General features: G+C 42.3%; 1 protein-coding gene across 1 annotated transcript in view; it reads right to left on the bottom strand.

The window, feature by feature from the left end:
• Positions 1–9,799, bottom strand: part of ARHGEF5 (Rho guanine nucleotide exchange factor 5) — a 125,507-nt gene extending 115,708 nt beyond the window's left edge. The window contains exon 1 of the mRNA XM_061582618.1: positions 9,622–9,799. The gene's annotated coding sequence lies outside the window, so the exon portion shown is untranslated. The remainder of the gene's footprint in view (positions 1–9,621) is intronic.
• Between the last annotated feature and the right edge of the window lie 12,163 nt (positions 9,800–21,962).

Genomic DNA, 21,962 nt, shown 5'->3' on the forward strand with positions numbered 1-21,962 from the left:
CTTCTCAGTGTTGGCCCCCAAATTATGGAATGATCTCCCTGATGAGGTGCACCTGGCGCCCACACTGTTATCTTTTCAGCGCCAGGTCAAGACTTTCCTCTTCTCCCAGGCATTTTAGCATGTGTTTTCAAATTGCTTTTTTAAAAAATGTGTTTTTAAATTTGTATATTTGTTTCTAATGTTTTTAATTGTTGTAAACTGCCCAGAGAGCTTTGGCTATGGGGAGGTATACAAATGCAATAAATAAATAAAGTTAACTCAGTAACTTTGTCTGTAATTAGCAAATAAGAGAACAAGTACATCTGTTCTAAAAATTAATAACCTCTCAGTAGCTTATCTCCCAGTCCCAAATTGTTCAGTCCATTTGTCTAGCAAATGGTTAAAATATTCTTATTTTGCCTGCCTTTGGGATTGTTGTACCCTTGCACCCCGCTGCTACAAATGTAACATTGCTTTGTGGTGTGCTTCTTTTACTCTCAGTTCAAAATTACATCACATAGCTGAATATAATCCAACTGCACAAGCCTCATTTAACTGCGGAATGGGTGGGGGGATTTCATTCACTGTCTTCATTGTAGACACTCAGCTGGATGCAGGAGACAGACTTGATGGGCAATTATCTGCCTGATTTATATTTGAATGCAAATGTAAACAGTCCATGAACAGAGAGCAGGAAAACATCAGTATAATGTCAATATCAATATATTTCCAAGAATTAAAAAAAATGAAAACAGTAATAGAAGATAGCAAGGGGGGAAAAGGACAAACTGATATCACCTACAGGTCCAACAAAGTGAGAACTAACAAGTGGATCCCATTCCTATACTATAACTATTCAGGTTGATCAGTCAGACTTTACAGATTTGCACTAAACACTTGGCTTTCACCAAAAATTGTAGCCATACATTTAGATCCCTGTTTCCATCCACAGCTGGCTGGGGCTGTTAGTATTTCAAAACATCTGTGGGCACCAGACTGGAGAAGATTATCTAGGGGAATCTTCAGCATTGGATTTCCAGATGGCATTGGACTGCAATTCCTATCACCATTGATCATTGGCTAAAATGGCTGGGGATGATGGCAGTTTTAGTACAACAACAATGGGGACCCAAGATTAAAGAACACCGACCTAGAAGAATTCAACCATATCCTGATGCCACAATGTTGTGTAGATCGCTGCAGTCACAGACGTGGAGTTGAGATGAGGTAACATACATTACGACATAGATACTAGCTAGACATTATAGAGACGGAAGGGAATTTAAACATGTGTTTGCCATTTTTGGTGCACAGTATATTTAAGTATATTATGCAGTGTACCAAAGCATACGTCTCTGTAGACTTAACAAGTTGGCTATCTATATAGATTTCTGAGTTGTTTTAGGTCTGGTGCACTTTTGATCAGGGCTGTTGTTGTTATGTGCCTTCAAGTCAATTACAACTTATGGCGACCCTATGAATCAGGGACCTCCAAGAGCATCTGTCATGAACCACCCTGTTCAGATCTTGTAAGATCAGGTCTGTGGCTTCCTTTATGGAATCAATCCATCTCTTGCTTGGCCTTCCTCTTTTTCTACTCCCTGCTGTTTTTCTCAGCATTATTGTATTTTCTAGTGAATCATGTCTTCTCATGATGTGTCCAAAGTAGGATAACCTCAGTTTCATCATTTTAGCTTCTAGTGATAGTTCTGGTTTAATTTGTTCTAACATCCAATTATTTGTCTTTTTCGCAGTCCATGATATGTGCAAAGCTCTTCTCCAACACCACATTTCAAATGTTGATTTTTCTCTTACCCGCTTTTTTCACTGTCCAACTTTCACATCCATAAATAGAGATTGGGAATACCATGGTCTGAATGATCCTGACTTTGGTGTTCAGTGATAATCTGTGCATTTGAGGACTTTTTCTAGTTCTCTTAAAGCTGCCCTCCCCAGTCCTAGCCTTCTTCTGATTTCTTGACTATTAACTCCATTTTGGTTAATGACTGTGCCAAGGTATTGATAATCCTTGACAAGTTCAATGTCCTCATTGTCAACTTTAAAGTTACATAAATCTTCTGTTGTCATTACTTTAGTCTTTTTGACGTTCAGCTGTAGTCCTGCTTTTGTGCTTTCCTTTTTAACTTTCATCAGCATTCTTTTCAAGTCATTACTGGTTTCTGCTAATAGTATGGTATCATCTGCATATCTTAAATTATTGATATTTCTCCCTCCAGTTTTCACACCTTCTTCTTCTTGGTCCAATCCTACTTTCTGTATGATATGTTCTGCGTACAGATTAAACAAATAGGGTGATAAAATACACCCGTCTCACACCCTTTCCGATGGGGAACCAATCAGTTTCTCCATATTCTGTCCTTACAGTAGCCTCTTGTCCAGAGTATAGGTTGCACATCAGGACAATCAGATGCTGTGGCACCCCCATTTCCTTTAAAGCATTCCATAGTTTTTCATGATCTACACAGTCAAAGGCTTTGCTGTAATCTATAAAGCACAGGGTGATTTTCTTCTGAAATTCCTTGGTCCGTTCCATTATCCAATGTATGTTTGCAATATGATCTTTGGTGACTCTTCCTTTTCTAAATCCAGCTTGGACGTCTGGCATTTCTCCTCCATATATGGTAAGAGCCTTTGTTGTAGAATCTTGAGCATTACTTTACTTGCATGGGATATTAAGGCAATAGTTTGATAATTACTGCATTCCCTTTGATTCCCTTTCTTTGGAATTGGGATATATATTGAACACTTCTAGTCTGTGGGCCATTGTTTAGTTTTCCATATTTCTTGACAAATTTTTGTCAAAATTTGGACAGATTCAGTCTCAGTAGCTTGTAGCAACTCTATTGGTATGCCATTTATTCCTGGTGATTTGTTTCTTCCAAGTATTTTAAGAGCAGCTTTGACTTCACATTCTAAAATTTCTGGATCTTCATCGTATGGTTCCTCTGTGAATGAATCTGTCATCCTTGCATCTTTTTTATAGAGTTCTTCAGTGTATTGCTTCCATCTTCCTTTTATTTTATCTCAGTCAGTCAGTGTATTCCCCTGTTGATTATTCAACATCCCTACTCGTGGTTTAAATTTCCCTTTCATTTCTCTAATCTTTTGGAATAGGGCCTTTTGTTGTCCTCTTCTATTTCTTTACAATAACTATTGTAGTAGTTTTCTTTGTCTCTACGTACTACTACTACTACTAATAATAATTTAATTTGTGGGTCGCCTATCTGGCCAATGGCCACTCTAGGCGACGTACAATTTAACAACAATACATTACATCATAATAAAATACATCATAAAATACAATATAACAATAAAACAATAAAACAGTTCCAGTACAGAGTAGTAGGCTATTCGTTGTAAAAAATTAACCCTCCCCGTAAGTCCCAAAGGCCTGTCTGAAGAGCCAGGTCTTCAGAGCTTGGCGGAATACATTCAATACTAGTCGCTGTATTGTTGCATTTAGGGTTCTGACTGTGTTTCTACCTCCTTTTGCTTTTGCTCTCTTTAACCATTTTAAGAGTTTCTTCAGTCATCCATTGGGGTCTTTCTCTTGGTCTAGACTCCTGACAGCATTGCTCTCAGCTTCTTCAACACCCTCAAACCCCCTCATCACATTAAGGTATGCATCCTAAAGGGGGTTGATTAGGGTATGAATAATATAAATGTTTTTCCTACATTTCTTTTTAGTTAAGCTAAGTATGGACTAAATCATGGCTATTCTTCCCCAACCAGTCCATTTATAGTAAGTGAATAAGAGCAGAAATACATTTTATAATGGGGAACATACAGCTGGAAAAAATGGTATGATTTAATTTACTTAGGGGAGAACTATGCATTTTAGTGGCAGTCCATGTTTCCTGTAAACAGCACCCCTGTGTCAAGTTGTCCTGCTCCCCCCATGTCGTAATGTCACAACATCAGGTGTTGTCCTGCTCCCAGCAGCTAATGATGTTATGCAAGAATGGAAAAATGTAGGACACTGTGGGTTGCATTCAACTAAGTCCTACTAAGAGTTAGAACCATTAAAATTAATGAATCTAAATTAGTCACATCTATTAAATGCAATGTGTCTGCTCTGAATAGGACTAGCATTGAATACCCCCCATGATGTTTTAGACACAAGGTAGGTGCTACATATTACAGAGAATTAACTTGATGCAGGGATGCCATTTACAGTGGCAGCCCATGTCTCCTATAACATTTAGTCCTGTGCTACATAATTAAGGCTGCAGTGCTATCCACATTTATTGGGGAGCAAGCCCCATTTAACTCAGTAGAACTTACTTCAGAACAAACATGCACAGAGTCAGGGTTATGACAGATGATTTTAAAAAATTATCTTACTTCAATATAAGTCACTGACATATAATCAGCTAAACAAACATCAGCCAATTGACACATTTTGCCATGTAAGATAACATGACAAAATTGGATCAGTAATGCATTTGTGCAATGTAACAAAAATAAAATATAACATTAAATTAAATAAACACAATTATTTGATAACCCAAAAATAATTTGAGAAACAACCAGTGTAAAAATTTGCAACTTTCCCCTCCTTTTGCAGGTGCCCAGTTAAAGAAGCAGCGAGCACAATCTTTTGTTCTTTTCTGTAGCTAGCCTATCTTTGAAATCAGCAATATATATCTGTGAGATCATTGTTCAACTTCTGGGTTCATGAGATATAAATACAGATGTAGATATACAGATACACAGAGAGAGAGATTCAATTTCAGTGAGAGGAGTGATTGCAAACTACCCCAAAACATGTTTGGCTGGCATGGGAGGCTGAATCTGGTTACTGCATAGGCCAGACTGTTCGGCTGGCATCATAAGAGGTGTGTGTGGGGGGGAGAGAGAATCTGATTTTTTTATGGGCCAGACTGGGCCTTTTTTATTCTCAGGGTGGGAGGGAGAGGAGAGTTGTGGTGGCAACATGCTGGCTTGGACCTTTTTATTTAAAGAATCTGAAAACCTATGCTTATGCAAGAGAATTAACTGCCATTTAGGATAAGAGCAAGAACTTATTACACTCCAAGAGTGGCCCAGACCATGAGTAGTCCAGTCTGGTCTGCTCCTGGAACATCCCACACCCCTGGGAACCAACAATACACCTGATTGGCTCCCTGGAGGAGAGACTGCCCACCATCTCTCTTGCTGCTAGCCAGGAATACTATAGGGCATAAATGAAAAAAAAGCCTGTGCACATTTGCATAGTGAATTATGGGGAAACTATAGTGTGCATGTATATAATGGGTGAGCGACGGAAACAAATCATTGTTTGTTGCAGCAGTGTGAAAGACATTTGTGCAGTGTGGCAGTATATTCGTCAAAAAGCTATTATTTTAATGTACCAGGTACCACAATGTGAAAGAAATTTTAGGAATCAGGAAAGAAGCACCATCAGAATTCGTAAAACTAACTCAATAAGCCCTCTGTCATTCTGCATTCAGCCACAGAAGGAGCAATGGCTATAGCCAATCTACTTTTAACACAAGAGATGGATTGATTCCATAAAGGAAGCCACAGACCTGAACTTACAAGATCTGAACAGGGTGGTTTATGACAGATGCTCTTGGGGGTCGCTGATTCATAGAGTTGCCATAAGTCACAGTCGACTTGGAGGCACATAACAACCACCACCACAATATGGGTTACTTCATTTTGTACCAGTTGTTTTTCTACATGTGGGGATGAAACAGTGGCTTAGGAGGTGATTTTGAGTCAAACAATAGCAAGAGGTAGGAATGGAAGGCTCTGTTGAATTTGGTTCTCTCAGTTTCTCATTTTTCCAATCTTTAAATTAAATTATCCACATTTCTGCAGAAATTTGTGTTATTTTAATTTCTCTTAATAAACACATTTTATATGCAGTTTCAACTAATGTGCACATTTTTGCAAGCAACTTCTCTTAATATAATGTATGTCTGTATTTTGTTTTCACTAACATGTTAATTTTTACGCACAATTTCCTCTAATATATGCATTTTTGTAAACACTTCTAGGTTAGAGAACTGCATCACAAAATTTGGGTAAGCGTGAATTTTGAAGGATGGTTATGTTTCAGTTCTCATATTGTTTCAGAAAGTGCCAATTTGATAAATTCAGCTTTAAATGCCATCTAAATCTAATTTCTCCCACATCCCTAGCTAGAGAAGGGTAAGCAGCTCATGTGCAAATACATCACAACAAATTAATCATAATCAGCCTCTGTTAGGTCTGAGATTAGGGAGAATATCTTCCAGGTTTGGGGAAAGATATGGCGTCATATCCAGACAGGCATAGAGCCCAAACTTTTAATTTTAGACTCACAAAACTCACCAAAAAGCAAGCTAGAAATAATAGCACTATGCATTTTCCTCCGCATTTAGGATATCCTGAACTTAAGCTAAAGGAGGGGCTTGTTGGAAGCAGATCCACACACCTTTTCTGGAAATGCTCTGGAATTGCAAGTGGCTCAGATCACCCTGCCCCGATCCACCCAGCTTTTAATGAGTGTATGCAGGAAAATGGTTAGCTCAGAGTTTGTTGCAACCCTCACATAAGCCATCCTCTATTTCTCCTATGAATTCACAAAAATAAATGCAAAACAATTAAGTAAAAATGATACAGAAGAGACTTAATCTTGCTTGCTTGCGCTATCTCTCTAAATCACACCCAAAAAGACTTAACAAAAAAAGCTCCTCAGAAAAGGACACACTCCCTTTTGCTTCCCAATGAGGAGATCTGGATTTCGGGAAACAGCTCTGAGTATACTCAGAGCCAGTGTATGATGCTGACACAGGCTAAGAGTACTACATAGGGCTGTTCTTGAAGTCCTCATATTCCTCCCTAATTTTCTACACTGGTTGTCCTAGATAAGCCTCATAACAGATGGAGTGGGAGGCTTCCTAGCATTGCTGACAAGCAGGCAGTCCTGGGAGGGACTCCTTTGCCATAATTATACTTTTGGATTAGGATTGGCTGAGTGATACAGAGAGCTGATTGGCCAGAAATGTCTTCACAATCCTCTATAAGTTCAAGAAACTTTAAAATGTGAGGAACGGGAAAGAATGTGTAGCTTTAAGATTTGGGGGGGAATTGTTTTGAAAAAAAAATGCTTGAAATTTTAATTGAGAGGCCTGTGCCCCAGTTGCCAAGCTTCCATTGCTAACCCTGATACAAAGCATTATATCCCATCTATAAACGATGAATTAAGGGCTATTTGTGCTACATTTCTTTTTTTCCCCCAACAAGAGAGATGTTAACTGCAAGTGACTAGACGCCAAGTCACAGATCGTGTGTAGGGACTACACATACACAATGCTGTCTATAATGGGGTTTTTTAATATCAAGCATTGCACATGCAGCAACTCACTACTGCATATGCATACTGTTGAGGTGGGATCCAATAAAAATAATATAAAACTTTTTTAAAAAAATCACAAAATGTCAGAAGCAAGGTGATGTCTTGCGTTGCTCACCACCAATGATGTCATAGACATTTTCTATTGGGTATGTAACTTTGACACTTATGAACCCACATCCCACAAATCATTAATTGTTGCAATTGACATGCTAGCTGTCAGAAAAAAATATTAAATTATCCAGCAATTCTGGATCTCATCCTTGTAATACAAAATGCTGTATCACCTATGTGTATCTCATGGAGACAACCTCTTTCAGAAGCACCAGGATGGGTAGAACATGCTACATCAAACGGAACATCACCTGCAAGTCCTGTAATATAATTATATAACCGAGTGGAAAAAAAGGGGGGATGTCGTAGGTAAAACGTTTTTTTTTTAAAAAAAAACAAATCTGCAATTTTGACCAAAGAAGTGGAGCAGCCAGTTGCTAAGCATTTAAGTTCTAAGAACCACACCCTGTCAGACTTATCAGTAATGCAATAGAGATATCAACCGACAATGTTAGCAAAGAGGGGAAATGTCTGGATGTACACACTAGACACATTAATACCACATGGCCTGATGCTGGAGGACCATCACTTAGCTTCAGCACATGAAGCCCTTACGAAAATTCCAAACTCAAAGCTCTATAACTGCCACCTTGGCAACAGCATCCATCCATTTTTATCAGAGTTTTATGAGATGATGGTAGAAGCTGAAACATTTTGCACATTAATAAAACTATGTTTTGTTAATCACAGTAACGTATATATTATTTTAGTGATTAACCAAATCCTAAAAAGGTATCCAGAGTAAGCTTGTGTGAAGGGCTGTTTGATGCTTTTATAACTATCCATTGTTGAAAATAATATATATTGGCTCCTATTAATCACTCACGTGTGTGTTGGTCACAACTACTGGCCACAGATGGGAGAAACAGATGCATCCATCAAGTTCAGAGAAGCTGGATGAACTTTTAAATACAGATGCATAATGTACATCACCTGCACATTCAAGTCTTTCTTGCTGGATCAGGTTGATTATCTGGAATGTCCCTCAGACATCCTTCTCCCTGAGTGCAATACAGCTCCAAAACATCCGATGACCAGTTCAGAACTATTCTTAGCCCTGGCCCCTTCAGATATAATCTATTAAATACTTGCATTTCTATTCAATACAGGTCAGGCACATGGATCTCTTTCTCATGGTGGCCATAATAATGTTTTAAAAATGAAACTATACTCTAAGCTTTGAGATCCATTCCTTGGAACCAGAATGTTCTAAAAATCTACCAACTACATTTTATGTTCATCCCATGGTAATGAGTATGTGGTGTGGGAGTGTGAGGAATCCCTTGCCTCTTCACCACTGCAATGATCACCTCTGCATACCATACAAGTCACAAGAGATTAGCAAGTAAAACAAGGAAGGAAAATGCAAAGGTGTCCAGAGTTCAAGCACAGTCCATTCAATTTGAGGCTGCTGTCCTCAGCAGCCCCTCTGATTAGAGAGCTGACGCTACAATTATTCATCTCCGAGGTCAGCAGCTAAAGAAAGTATTTGGTCAGAGGAAATCCACTTTGATGGGGAACAAGATACGCATTGGCTTCAGGCCCTGGTTATTGGCAAGAGCCTGACAAGAGTTCTTACCAACTACAGGACACAAACTTTTAAAATACTGTATTAATCCCAGCAGGGTTGATAACTTCAGCACTACATCTGGCTACTTTCATGTACAAATCTTTACCAAAAGGAGGTTGAGCCCAGGCAGTCTAGCTACTAAGCAGAAAAAAAATCTAAGTTGTGAATTATTCCCTACCACCAGTTTTCTTTCTAGAAAGTAGATTGGACAAGGGCCCACCTGTTGTCCCTGGCAGAACGGAAAGCTAAAAAAACCCCTAACATCCCTGGAAGACAGTCTTTATAGGATATATCCAATAAGGATCAAACCAGGCCCCTAGCTATCATTTACTGTATGGAGTGAGAAAAAACTGGTAATGGATTTCACTCTATATTTTAAAATGGTTCATCCCTTTCTTTTCCCTCTTCCCCTGAAATTGCCTGTCAGACCCCATTACATTCTTGATTAAATTTAACACAGCTCAGCTAGAATTTCTGTACAAGGCCGCATGTCTGCGTCTGCGTCTGCCTCTCTCTCTCATTCTCCCTGGAATGTGGTAACAGAGCAAAGTTTGCCTCCATGTAACTTACAAGCAAGATCTAATTTCTTTACCTGACTGGTATCACATTCTTGATCTTTGAATGGGTATTTTCCTGTAAATCTGGTGAGGATTCTCACTTCTGCTTCTGGAATCAGGTTGACGTTTTTCTGTTGTCTCTGAGGCTAGAGGTATATCATTTGTGTCTAACTCTTTTCAGGTGAATACAAATGAACACACCTTCCTGAGCTGGGAGAGACAGGAAGCCAGGAAAGCTACAGGCTGATTGGTCTGTTTTAGAGTGCAGAGTCTAGCAAGGAAATAGACACCTAAACCAGGTGGGGAGAGGAGCAGAAAAGTAGAGCACAAAGGAAAGCAGAGTGATAGAGACTAGGGAGGTAAGTCAGAAATCACTGACTTATGTATCTCAGTTGAGTGGAAACTGGAGCCCACACTAAAACCTTTCTTTGCTGGGAAGAATCCACAAATGTGTTTTTGTAAGAAATGTCTGAATTGTTATTATTTATTATTGGTTTAGTGCCATTAATATACATAGCACTTTACAGAGTAACATCAAGCAAAAACAAAGTATGCTGCTTCCAATCTAAATATGAACAATGAATGAGAGATATTTACAGAATGTCTGTACAGTATCTCAAAATCTGGCTCCCTTTCTATCTCTCACACACAGAGGTTTTCAGTGGGTCTGATTTTAAAAATCTTGATGCCTGCCTGGAGATGAAAATCCAGACAACAGCACTACTGTCCCACCAATCTACTTAGAAACCCTCTTGCACAAGATTCACAAAAATAAGCAGGAGCTGCCCAAGAGTGCTATTCTGGGGACGAGCAAGAAATTTGATTCAGTTCACAGCTGAATCTATCAAATTTTCACTTTCTGATACAATATGAGAACTGAAACACAGCCATCCTTTGAAATTTGCACTTATTTGAATTTTGCAACCAACCCACCATTGTTTACAAAATTGCATATGTTATGGGAAAGTGTGCATAAAAGTGAACATATGAGTGAAAATAACATACAAGCATGCATTATATGCCAATAAATTGTTTGCAAAAATGTGTACATTAACAAAAAAAAAGCCTACAAAATGTGTTTATTAGGAGAAATTCACACTAAAATGCTGGAAAAGTTTCATAAGGATTTTAAAAAATCACAGAGTTGCTGCAGAAATCTGGAGAACTGAATTTCAGACTGGAAAAATTAGAAACTGAGAAAACCAAAATGGACAGATCTTTGTATGCCCACGCTACTCTAATTCATTTTAAATATGTTTGTAAAGGAGAACTCCTCATAGATTTTGCCAGTGGGCCTTATCTGTCAGTCTCCTACTTTGCTGCCTTATAGTGCATTAAAGCAGCTGGGAGAAGGTGCATTCCCGAAGTATACATAAAATGCCCAGATGACCTTCTTTTCTGTTACCCATTGTAAAGAAAAAGCATGACCCAGTTCAAAGTGGCAGATCCCTCCTAATTAGTGAAGGAGTGGGCTGTGAAAGTATCTGGGTGACCCACCTACTACATCATTCCAGCAGCCATGAAATGGTGTTCAGCAACAGCTAGAGCCCATGGATGCTATACTGATGCCAGCAAGAACTCAGATATTCAGCAGTGGCCTTTACCTAGATACTGTTAAAGTAATTCCTCAAAAGGGTTTTTGTGTTGCCTGTTGAACCTTTATTACTGGATTCAGGCTCCGCATGTGTCAGTAACTGAACTGGTTTTATTGACAGTGGTATATAGCTCTTTATTGCAGGCCTGTGCTGGCACAGGATATTTTTGGGCTAATGGAAGAACAGAGAGTCTGGATTGTGCCTAAAGGGATAGTGCACTATCAATGCACTGTGCTAAATATATCCCCTCTATTAATTAAAAAAAGGGTAGCACGGTTCTAGTGGGGTGACTAGTTGTTCACATAAACATCTGGGTGTAGCATAGTCCTTCAATTCTTTGGGTTTGAAATATCTCCCATATCTGGAATGTATAGTGTTTCTCCTTTTGCCAATTACTGTGCTGTGTAAAAGAGGAGTTTCTTATGTTTGTTGAGTTTAACTCCTCATATGATTCACCTGGGAGTTCACGGCCTTTGTTCACACACCATGTACAGGTGTCTGGTATTTGATTGCACCGAAACCTTATGTTCTCTGGACTATTTACAACTTGGGCTGTGGTGTTACGCTGGGGTTCCAATGACCATTGGAGATTTGCATATCATTTTGAAATATCTTCCAGGGATTTTCAGTGATCTTGTATTTCTGTCCTAATAGGTATTTTGTGTTTTTTCCCTTTGTTTTATCTTCTCATGATCTGTGACTTTTGGCTATAGAAGTGTTTCCTTGTATAAGCCTTCTACTGAGTATCTGGACGGGTTCAATATCATTATGTGACCTTTCCCCCCAAGTCTTGTAGAAGTTGTATAAGGGCTGCCATTCACGCCATCATGCTTAGGATAAATTATAGTTGAGAGGACAGTGCCTTTAGGGGGCTTTAAAAAAAACACCACTTCTACTTGGATCTGGTTTAATGCTTCCCCTTTCTATAATGACCCAAGTATTTCACCTGCTCTGCAGCAACTTGCATTTTATTGGCATTCAGCTTAACATCGTTCTCTCTGTATCTTGTCGGTGAGACTGCTCAGATTTTGTTATGTTTCTTTCTAGAACTTCTTTGTAGTAGAAATCAGTGAAGACTTTTGACACCCTCTAGTCTTTTCTAAGAGTCTGTGCAGTTTTCTTTGGAAGATCTCTTATGTGGATGATATGCCAAAGGGCCATCTTCTGAAACACCATGTGGAGAGTGGTGTGCTTGATGCTGTTTCCACCCAGTTTGATCTGTCAGTTTCCTGACTGGCCATCAAGGACACCAACACCATAATCTTGTGCATGTGTACTCACAAAGAAATCCCTTTGTGTTCAGTTGGACTTACTCTCAGGTAAGTATATACATGACTGCATACTAAACATATACCACTTCATAATAATTTGTGAGCAACGTTGAGTGTGGGTAGACTCGTGTTCCTGAATTATTACTCTGTCCAGGTCTTATGGATATCTGCTATACGTAAGTATAGCACTAGTGGTCTTCTTTTCTACCATTGAGCTGACCCATGGCTAACATCTTTCTCGGTGTCTGCATTTGACATGGCACTTTGTTGCCATCCAGGGAAAGTAACCCACATATTATACTAGTTCTATTGATATAGGCAACATTCTGTGTTTGGGGCTGTTCTTTTGTATTCTGTCTTACTGGTGCAGTTTGCTTTTTATCCAGCATCTGTCTTAAACATTATTGCGACTTCCTTTTTCTTGTTGTGTATTGTGAATATTGTTGCAGCTAAGTCACTGACTGAATTGTGGAAATGCACCTCTGCTGACTGCATTGCATAGCCTTTGCTTTACTTTCTATTTGTATGGCATTCTCTTGAACATCTATTTTCTTTCTGACATATCTTCTCCATATCTTCCATAGTATTGGACATTCAATTTGTCCTGTATGCTGTAATGCACACAGCTTTCTTTTTTTGCTGTCTGTGGCTGATATCCTGCTGCACTTTCTACTTCTGTTGTTTAATAATGTGCCTATCCTGGGGCCTGTATAGTACTTTCATATGCTTTTTGCATTCTTTGTAAGCTTTGATTATATTGATAGTTTTGTCAAGACGACCATAGGGCTGCCCCTCCATTACAGTGGAAAGAGGAAGCAGTTTGCAATGTTCATTGCTCAGTGTGAGCTGTACACCGAGTGCGGCAGTTCAGACTTTCCCAACAACTCATTGAAAGTGGCCTTCATGATCAGCCTACTAGAAGGAGAGGTGGCTCAGTGGTCTACCCCTCTACTGGTTTGGAACAGCACTATGTTGGGACTATATGATAATTTTATTGCTGCCATCGCTGAGATCTTTCAGGATCCACAGAAGAAAGCCACAGTAGCCAGCCCTACATCTGATTCACCTGGGTCTACCTTTGGGACAGAGTATTGAAGTACAAGCCATGGTAGATTCAGGAGTGTCCAGTAATTTTATGGACTTGGGCTTTGCAAAGCAACACAATGTTCCCATCACTTTGTTTGAAATGCCTTTAGCCATGGAGACCATCGATGGACAGCCTCTAGCCTTGGAGATGTTCATGCAGGCAACTATGGGACTGACTGTGGAGTTGCCTCAGCATCTAGAGCAGCTGTCTTTCTACTTTGCCACCTTATCTCACTTCCCTGTGGTCCTAGGGATGACCAGTTGGACGCAACATGATCCGATGATTGCATGGGGGAAGCTTCCATGACATTCCAGTCTGGCTACTGCAGACAGCACTGCCAGCATTGCAGCAGTGGCAGCGGTGACTCCCACACCCAAGAAGTATCAAGACTACCGTGACATGAATGACAAGAAGGAGGCTGACCACTTGCCCCCCCTAGTTCTTATGACTGTGCCATTGACTTGCTCTGGGGGGCCCAGATTCCCTCTAGCTGCATCTACTCACCATCGGAATCAGAGTTGGCCTCTTGAAGGGACTTCCGTGATGTCAACCTGAAGCGGGGGTTCATTCGCCCTTCTATGTCCCCAGCTGGGGCACTCTTGCTTCTCTTCAAGAAAAAGAGTGGCGAACTCCAACCATTCCATGACTTCAGGGAGCTGAATAGGATTACCATCCCCAACCACTACCCACTCTGCCTTATCAATGAGATGCTGGAGTGACTGCGAAAATCTACACCAAACTGGACCTGCGTGGGGCTTATAACCTCATTAGGATCCGGGAAGGGGATGAGTGGGAGACTACTGTCAAGATGCGGTATGGCCACTTCGAGTACCTGGTCATGCCCTTCGAACTACCAAATGCCCCGTAGTCTTCCAACATTTTATGAACAACATTTTCCAAGACTACCTAGACCGCTTTGTGATTGTTTATTTAGATGACATCCTTATTTACTGTGACTCCCTGGAGCAGCATGAGGCACACGCAAGGGGAGTGCTGCAGAGACAGAGGGAGCGCCACCTGTATGCCAAGCTGGAGAAGTGTGGTTTAATGTAACCACTCTGGATTTTTTAGGCTATTGATTACCCCAACCAGGGTGTAAATTGACCCAGGGAGGGTGTGCTGCGTGCTCTCCTGGAACCCCCTCCCCCGAAACCAAAAAGGACCTACAGCATTTCCTGAGGTTTGTAATTGCCTATTACAGGCAGTTCATTGCCACCTTCTCCAATGTGACTGCCCTGCTAACAGATTGCCTTAAGGGATCTGGAGCTTTTTGATGGACCGAGACAGCCCAACAGGCTTTTGAGCATCTCAAAATGTTTTCTTCTGAACCAATAATACAACATGCCAACCCACACCAGCCTTTTGTGATGGAAACAGATGCTTCAGACGTAGCCACTGAAGCGGTGTTGTTATAGCCCTCTAAGAAGGGTGGGAACCCTGTGCATACTTCTACCGTAAGCTAAACTAAACTCTCAGCAAAACTATACCATATGGGAGAAGGAACTTTTAGCCATCCATGAGCTTTCAAAATGTGGTGGCACCTCCTAGAGGGAGCACGGCACGTAGTAGACATTCACACAAATCACTGGAATTTAGAGAGCCTTCAAATGGCTCGCAAGCTGAATTAGCGCCAAGTACGCTGGTCCCAATTCTTCAACAGGTTCCACTTTCGGATCACTTATGTCCCTCATGCCCAAAACTGTACAGCTGATGAGCTCTCTTGCAAGCCAGAATACAATGAATCTCAGCCAGAACTGTCTCTACATCATGTCATGCTCTTAGACAAGATTGTGTTGGCCGCCTGTGCTGATCCCATGATTGAAGAGCAATCCACCCAGTAGCAAAGCCAGTTTGTCCAAGAATGGGCTCCAGAGCTAAAAGAACCCACTCAAGACCATGCTCCTGGCTTTTCCGAGAAGGGGATTGCTTTACCACTATGAGACTGTATATATGTCCCTCTGTGAATTTTGGGCCAAGATACTATGGCAGTGTCACAATACCCCCACCGCAAGACATTTTGGGGTGTTTAAGACCCTGCAGGTGGTTACACAGGAATTTTGGTGGCCCAGAATAAAGCATGATGTCAAGAAGTACATACAATCCTGCCCTACCTGCATGAGGGCCAAACATGCCCCTGGGCGACCAGTTGGGCTGTTAGAACTGCTCCATATACCCAAGGGGCGTTGGAGAATGGTGACTTTGGACTTTATCATGGATCTACCCCTCACAGGGAAATACTGCCACCCTGGTGCTAGTCGATGTCTTCAGCAAAATGGCTCATTTCACCCTGTGTACTGGCTTGCCTACTGCAACACTGTGCAGTTATTCATCAAGCATATGTTTCAGGTCTATGGGCTGTCAGTTTGGTCTCAGATCAGGGACCACAATTCACTGCTCCATTTTGGTGTGTCCTGTTGCAATTGCTGCAGATTGAGTTATGTATCTTCCACTCACCATCCCCAGACAGAGAACTGTACTGTACTCTAGAACAATACCTTTGTTGCTATGTCAATTATCAGCAAGACAATTGGGTGACCCTGTTGCCTCTCTCAGAGTTTGCCTATAACAACTTAGTGCATTTCTCCACCCAACAGATCCCTTTCTTCACCAATTATGGCTACCACCCATGCAGCTTTCACAATCCTACCACCTCCCTGGTCATCCCCATGGCTGTGGAGTATATGCAGGAGTTGCAAGCCATGCAACAGTTGTTGCAAGAGCAACTAGAGAGGACCAAGGCTCCCTACAAACAGGTAGCCAACCAGCACCGCCAGCCTGCCCCCCAAATCCAGGTGTGGGATAGGGTATGGCTATCCACGCATTACTTGCCAACTACATCTCCCTGCCACAAGCTGGAAGGTTGGCGGGTGGTGCCCTTCAAGGCACAGATCAACCCAGTGGTGTATCAATTATGTTTACCTGCCTGTGTGAAAATCCACTCTGTATTCCACCACTCATTGCTGACCCTGCAGAACTGCTGCATCCATACCAGGTACCCAAGCCACCCCTCACTCCTATACTTGTTGAGGGCCAGGAGTAATATGAGGTGGAGCAGATTCTTGACTCCCAACAGCACCAAGAGAAACTGCAGTACCTGATTCATTGGAAGGGCTTCAACACGGAGGAAAGATCCTGGAAACTGCTTCAGACGTTCACGTGCCGGACTTGGTGAGAGAAATTCATGAATGTTACCCTGGTAAAGCCAAGCCTTCAGGGTGGGAGGAGGATCGGCATGCAGGGGGATGATGTCATGAGCCATGCGGAAAGGGCATGGGATGGCAAGAACGAGAAGAACTTTGATTGAGAAGAAGGCACCAGTTACGTGTCTACAAGCACAGAGAAGTCTCAGAGGTCCTGCACTGTAGCCAGTGACAGCTCCGCCTCTATTGATACTGTTACCAGTGAGGATGCCCGACCCAATCACAGAGATGCCTATCTGCCTACATTTCACCCCCTTCCTTCACCCCCTTCCCCATCACCACTGCACAGCCCCCCTCCTCCTGCTGAGGAGGACCTTGCTGAGGCGGTCCAGCTGTCCTCATCTCAGACTTGTAGGCTGTGGTGCCTACAATCTGAACGGGCCCTCACTGTCCCTCTGAGGAGCACTTGACTGTGCACATGCTCTCCACAGTAACATTCAGTCCATGCAACTAGAGTACCTGACGATCCTTACTTAAGGTCGGTAAGGAGGCGTGTCTAGTTGCTGCGACAATGTCTTAGTGCATTGTAGTCATGCCTTGTTATTCCTAGTAGTGATGCTGAATCCTGTGTAAGCTGTAAGCTGATTTAGGAAGTGCTCTAACTGAAACTTTCTATTAAAACTACTAAAGAAAAGCACACCTCCACTTTTGTGTTTGATGTCAGGGGGTTTAGGCAGGACAGCCACTGAAACAGCTCAGAATATTACTTTCTTCTTCTGACCGACTTGCAGTGGCCCAAGAGAGAGAAGACATCTTTCCCAAGTTAGCAGGGGGGCGGGTTAACTGCAGGCGATTACAAGTGGGAAGAGTGCTGTTGCATTTGCATCCTGTCTGCGGGCTTCCCATAGGCATCTGGTTGGCCACTGTGAGAACGGGATGCTGGACCAGAGGCACTTTTGGTCTGATCCAGTAGGGCTCTTCTAGTGTGCTTACCAGATATGTATCTTATTTCATTATTGGTCCAAACTACACTCTGTTTTAGGAAGGCCAGTTTCAACTGGTCATACATAAAAACATAGGTTAAAATTCTAGTACCGTGTATCTTTTGGAGCCATGCAAATCAAGTGACCAGAGATACTCTGCAAGGGTGTAACTCTCAGATAATATTTTCCAAAAGGAACTCTACACATGCTGTGAAATCTCTAGCTATTCAAGCAGGTGAAATGTTTACAGTCAATCTTGTACACGTCTACTCAGAAGTAAACTCCATTTGTTTCAGTGGATCTTCCTTCCAGGTAAGTGTGTATTGGATTGCAGCCCAAGTTAGGCTGACTTTTTAATTTTATTTTAAAGTCTCTGTGTGATGTGCTACCTTCCCCTTTTTCTTCGTCCCCACTTGTCCAGCATACATTTCTTTGTATAAACAAATAGCTAGCTTTAAAAGGTATCTTTCTGGAATTTCTCCCTAGATTCTTGCCCCTGTGCTAGACTGCATGGATATTAAGCTACCCATTGTGATCAAAATACATTTCTCAAGGTTCTGTTAAGTTCTGTAGTTTCTGGCTTTTGGAAAATAAATATTGAAGTTCCCTTTATAATTTATTTCCAGAACTGGGCTTAAGGAAGAAGTCCTTGCCCACAGGGCTTAGAACCCCCCCCCACACACACACACAGTCTCATGGTTTTCAGACCAGTTTCTAGCCTGAATAATTGCAGCCTGACAGTTTCTTTTGTGGGGAATCCTTACCAAAAAGGGATCTGCCACCAACAGAAAAGCCCACACACATGGCACACCCCACCTTCCATCCCAGCAGATGTATTACTTTCTTGTAACAAAGCCAGAACGTATTCATTTTCCATTTAGTTTCGCTTTGTAAAACAGACCGCCATAGCCCTAAACTAAATCTGCATGTGTGATATAGATCACTTTCACTGTCTACACACATTTGAGGAACTAGCCTGTGAAAGTTCATACAACACTTCAAAGACATTTTTAAAGGAGCCACAGGATTTTGTGCTTGTTTTAAAATGTATGCAGGCAATCTAAAACAAGATCAATGAGAACTCAATTGAGAGGAAACATTATTACTCTCTCAGCAAGCAATTCTTTCCATTTATCAGTTCTACATATAAAAAGCCGGCCATCTCATACGAAGCGATGGAGATTACCTTTCTTGCATTTCCAGGTTTCTGTCCTTAGTAAGCAAGTCAGTCTGGTGTGTGGATCATACAGCTAGCTCTGGAAAGCAAACTTGTATTTTGGCAGCTGCTCATTTTACAGAACCATAGGATTGGATGGGGTCAGGTGATCACTTAGCCCATGGATGGCTGAATTCTGTACTTTGAGGAAAAACGTTACATGGAAATAGGTAAAGGCAAATTTAGAGTTCCTTGATCAGTATTTATTTATTTAGAATATTTATATTCTACTTTAGAAGTCTGAGAGGCTCTCAAAGAGGGTTACGAAAAGATTCTCAAATCTGTTTTCAGGAACAGAAATAGTGTGCCCCTTTGGTGGCAACATTATTCAGGTGGCATTTCCTGCCCTCATCCTAGTCTTCCTGGAATTGCCCTTCAGTCTCTGCCTAGTAGGCAGTAGAGTCCACCAGTGCCTCTGAGGAAGGGCATGGGGCTCAGAAGTTGGACTCTGCTTAGCTCCTGATGGAGGTCTTTCCTTGCTTGTAGTTGCCAGTTGTTTGCTATTAACAATAATGCAGGGACATTCTGTAAGGACGAAATTGTGAGTGGGAGGTACTGCTTATTTCCCCTGCCACCAATTCCAATCCCTTCCCCTACAGACTCCCCCAGCCTCAGAGCCTGTCTGGACAGAAGAGAATATGGGGGGGATGGCTAGCATGGAGGAATTGCATAGGAGACCTGCAGTCGGGGAAAGGGCTGAAGAACTCTTTCCCTGAGAGTGTACCCGCAATAGCGTTATGCAGCAAACACAGATTTGGGGGTTGATGTTTGCCACAAAAAGGTACAATTCCAATCTCAGCCATCACTCAAGTCTCCAAACAACAATCCATCCCTTTTCTTTCTACTAAGTAACACAGTCATTACGTTGGAAAAACAATCTGAACACGTTGCTGCAGTCAAAAGATATATACAGATTTGTGTTCATGTCACTAAACTGTTTCATAGGCAAGGGATGGTTGCTATTAAAATCCAATTAAAAAGTCAACTAAAAATCAGATTAAAGTCTTCAGCTCTACTTTAACCAGAGATCCATGCAGTGACAGATAATACTGAAATGCAAAGCTTAAGACACCCTGTTATTGACATGATCTAGTTCCCCCATTTTACCTTCCCTGACAGATGCATGTAGTATTTATTATTTATTATTATTTATTCAATTCATTAGTCGCCCATCTGGCTGGTTGTCCAGCCACTCTGGGCGACGTACAAGATAAAAAACAATACATTAAAACGTTAAAATTTAAAACCGTAACAGTAAAAACCTAACCCACCCCAAAAGCCTGCCTGAAGAGCCAGGTCTTCAAGGCCCGGCGGAAGCGCATCATAGAAGGGGCATGGCGGAGATCATTTGGGAGAGAGTTCCACAGGGTGGGGGCCACTATTGAAAAAGCCCTCTCTCTAGTCCTCACCAGTCTAGCTGTTTTCACCGGTGGGATCGAGAGAAGGTCTTCTGAGGCTGATCTTGTTGAGCGGCATCCCTGACGATGCTGGAGGCGCTCCTTCAGATAGACTGGGCTAAAACCGTATAGGGTTTTAAAGGTCAAAACCAACACGAATTGGGCCCAGTAAATAACCGGTAGCCAGTGCAACTCCTTCCGCACTGGAGTGATGTGATCTTGCCGGCGGCTGCCTTTAATCAGACGAGCCGCCGCATTCTGTACCAGTTGCAGCTTCCGGACCGTTTTCAAGGGTAACCCCACGTACAGCGCATTACAGTAGTCTAGGCGAGAGGTGACCAGGGCATGTACCACCGGTGGGAGCAGATGGTTGGGAAGTTAGGGGCGCAGCCTCCGTATCAGATGGAGTTGATACAGCACCGCCCGGCTCACAGCCGAGACTTGAGCCTCCATGGACAGCTGGGAGTCAAGAATGACCCCCAGGCTGCGGACCTGGTCTTTCAGGGGCAATCGTACCCCATTGAGCACCAGGTCCACATCCCCCAGCCTTCCCTTGTCTCCCACAAACAGTACCTCGGTTTTGTCAGGGTTCAGCTTCAGCTTATTCCTTCCCATCCAGCCACTCACCGACTCCAGGCACTTGGACAGGGTTTCTACAGCCAACCTCGGCGAAGATTTAAATGAGAGATAGAGCTGCGTGTCATCCGCATACTGATGACATTGCAGCCCAAATCTCCTGATGATTGCCCCCAGCGGCTTTATATAGATGTTGAACAGCATCGGGGAGAGGATGGAACCCTGTGGCACCCCACAAGTGAGAGGCCAAGGATCCGAAACCTCATCCTCCAATGCCACTCTTTGGTACCTACCAGAGAGGAAGGAATGGAACCACTGCAATACAGTGCCCCCCATGTCTAACCTCTTCAGGCGGTCCAGGAGGATAACGTGGTCAACGGTATCGAAAGCCGCTGAGAGATCAAGGAGGACAAGGAAGGTGCATTCGCCCCTATCCCACGCCCTCCTCATATCATCTACCAAGGCAACCAAGGCTGTTTCAGTCCCATGTCCAAGCCTGAAGCCCGACTGAAATGGATTCAGATAATCCGCTTCCTCCAAGTGCGCTTGCAACTGTTTTGCCACCACCCGCTCAATCGCCTTGCCTAAGAATGGCAAATTTGAGACTGGGCGAAAGTTGTTCAGATCTTGGGGATCCAAGGAGGGCTTCTTTAAGATTGGTTTTATTACCAGAAGTAATAGTAGCCTTCTGTCATCAGGTGCTCTCCAGATGCCCTAGATTATGGCTCCCATCAGCCTCATGGTCAAGGAATGATGGGTGTTGTAATCCAACACTTGGAGGGCACCAGGTTAGGGAACTGGATAAAGTAGAGCCGAACCTTAGAGGGCTTTACCTACCCCATCACCTGCACACTAGTCATTTTTTATAATTTGAGGCCTATGCATACCCCCCACCTAAACGTATAGCTGTCCTTTTCCTGACTAGAGGTCCAGGCCACAAGTTGATTATGCTCCATATAAACTGTAAGCTTATATGGCAGGCACACACGAAGCTTCCATTGCAAATAATGGCCAAGATCTTAGGAAGGGATCCTGCACTGAACCCTATTCTGATGCAACATTTGTACCCACTGTGATGTGGCTAGATCATTTCTCCTGTTTTTTAAAATCT

Source organism: Rhineura floridana, chromosome 8, assembly GCF_030035675.1.
Source record: "Rhineura floridana isolate rRhiFlo1 chromosome 8, rRhiFlo1.hap2, whole genome shotgun sequence".
Taxonomy (NCBI): domain Eukaryota; kingdom Metazoa; phylum Chordata; class Lepidosauria; order Squamata; family Rhineuridae; genus Rhineura; species Rhineura floridana.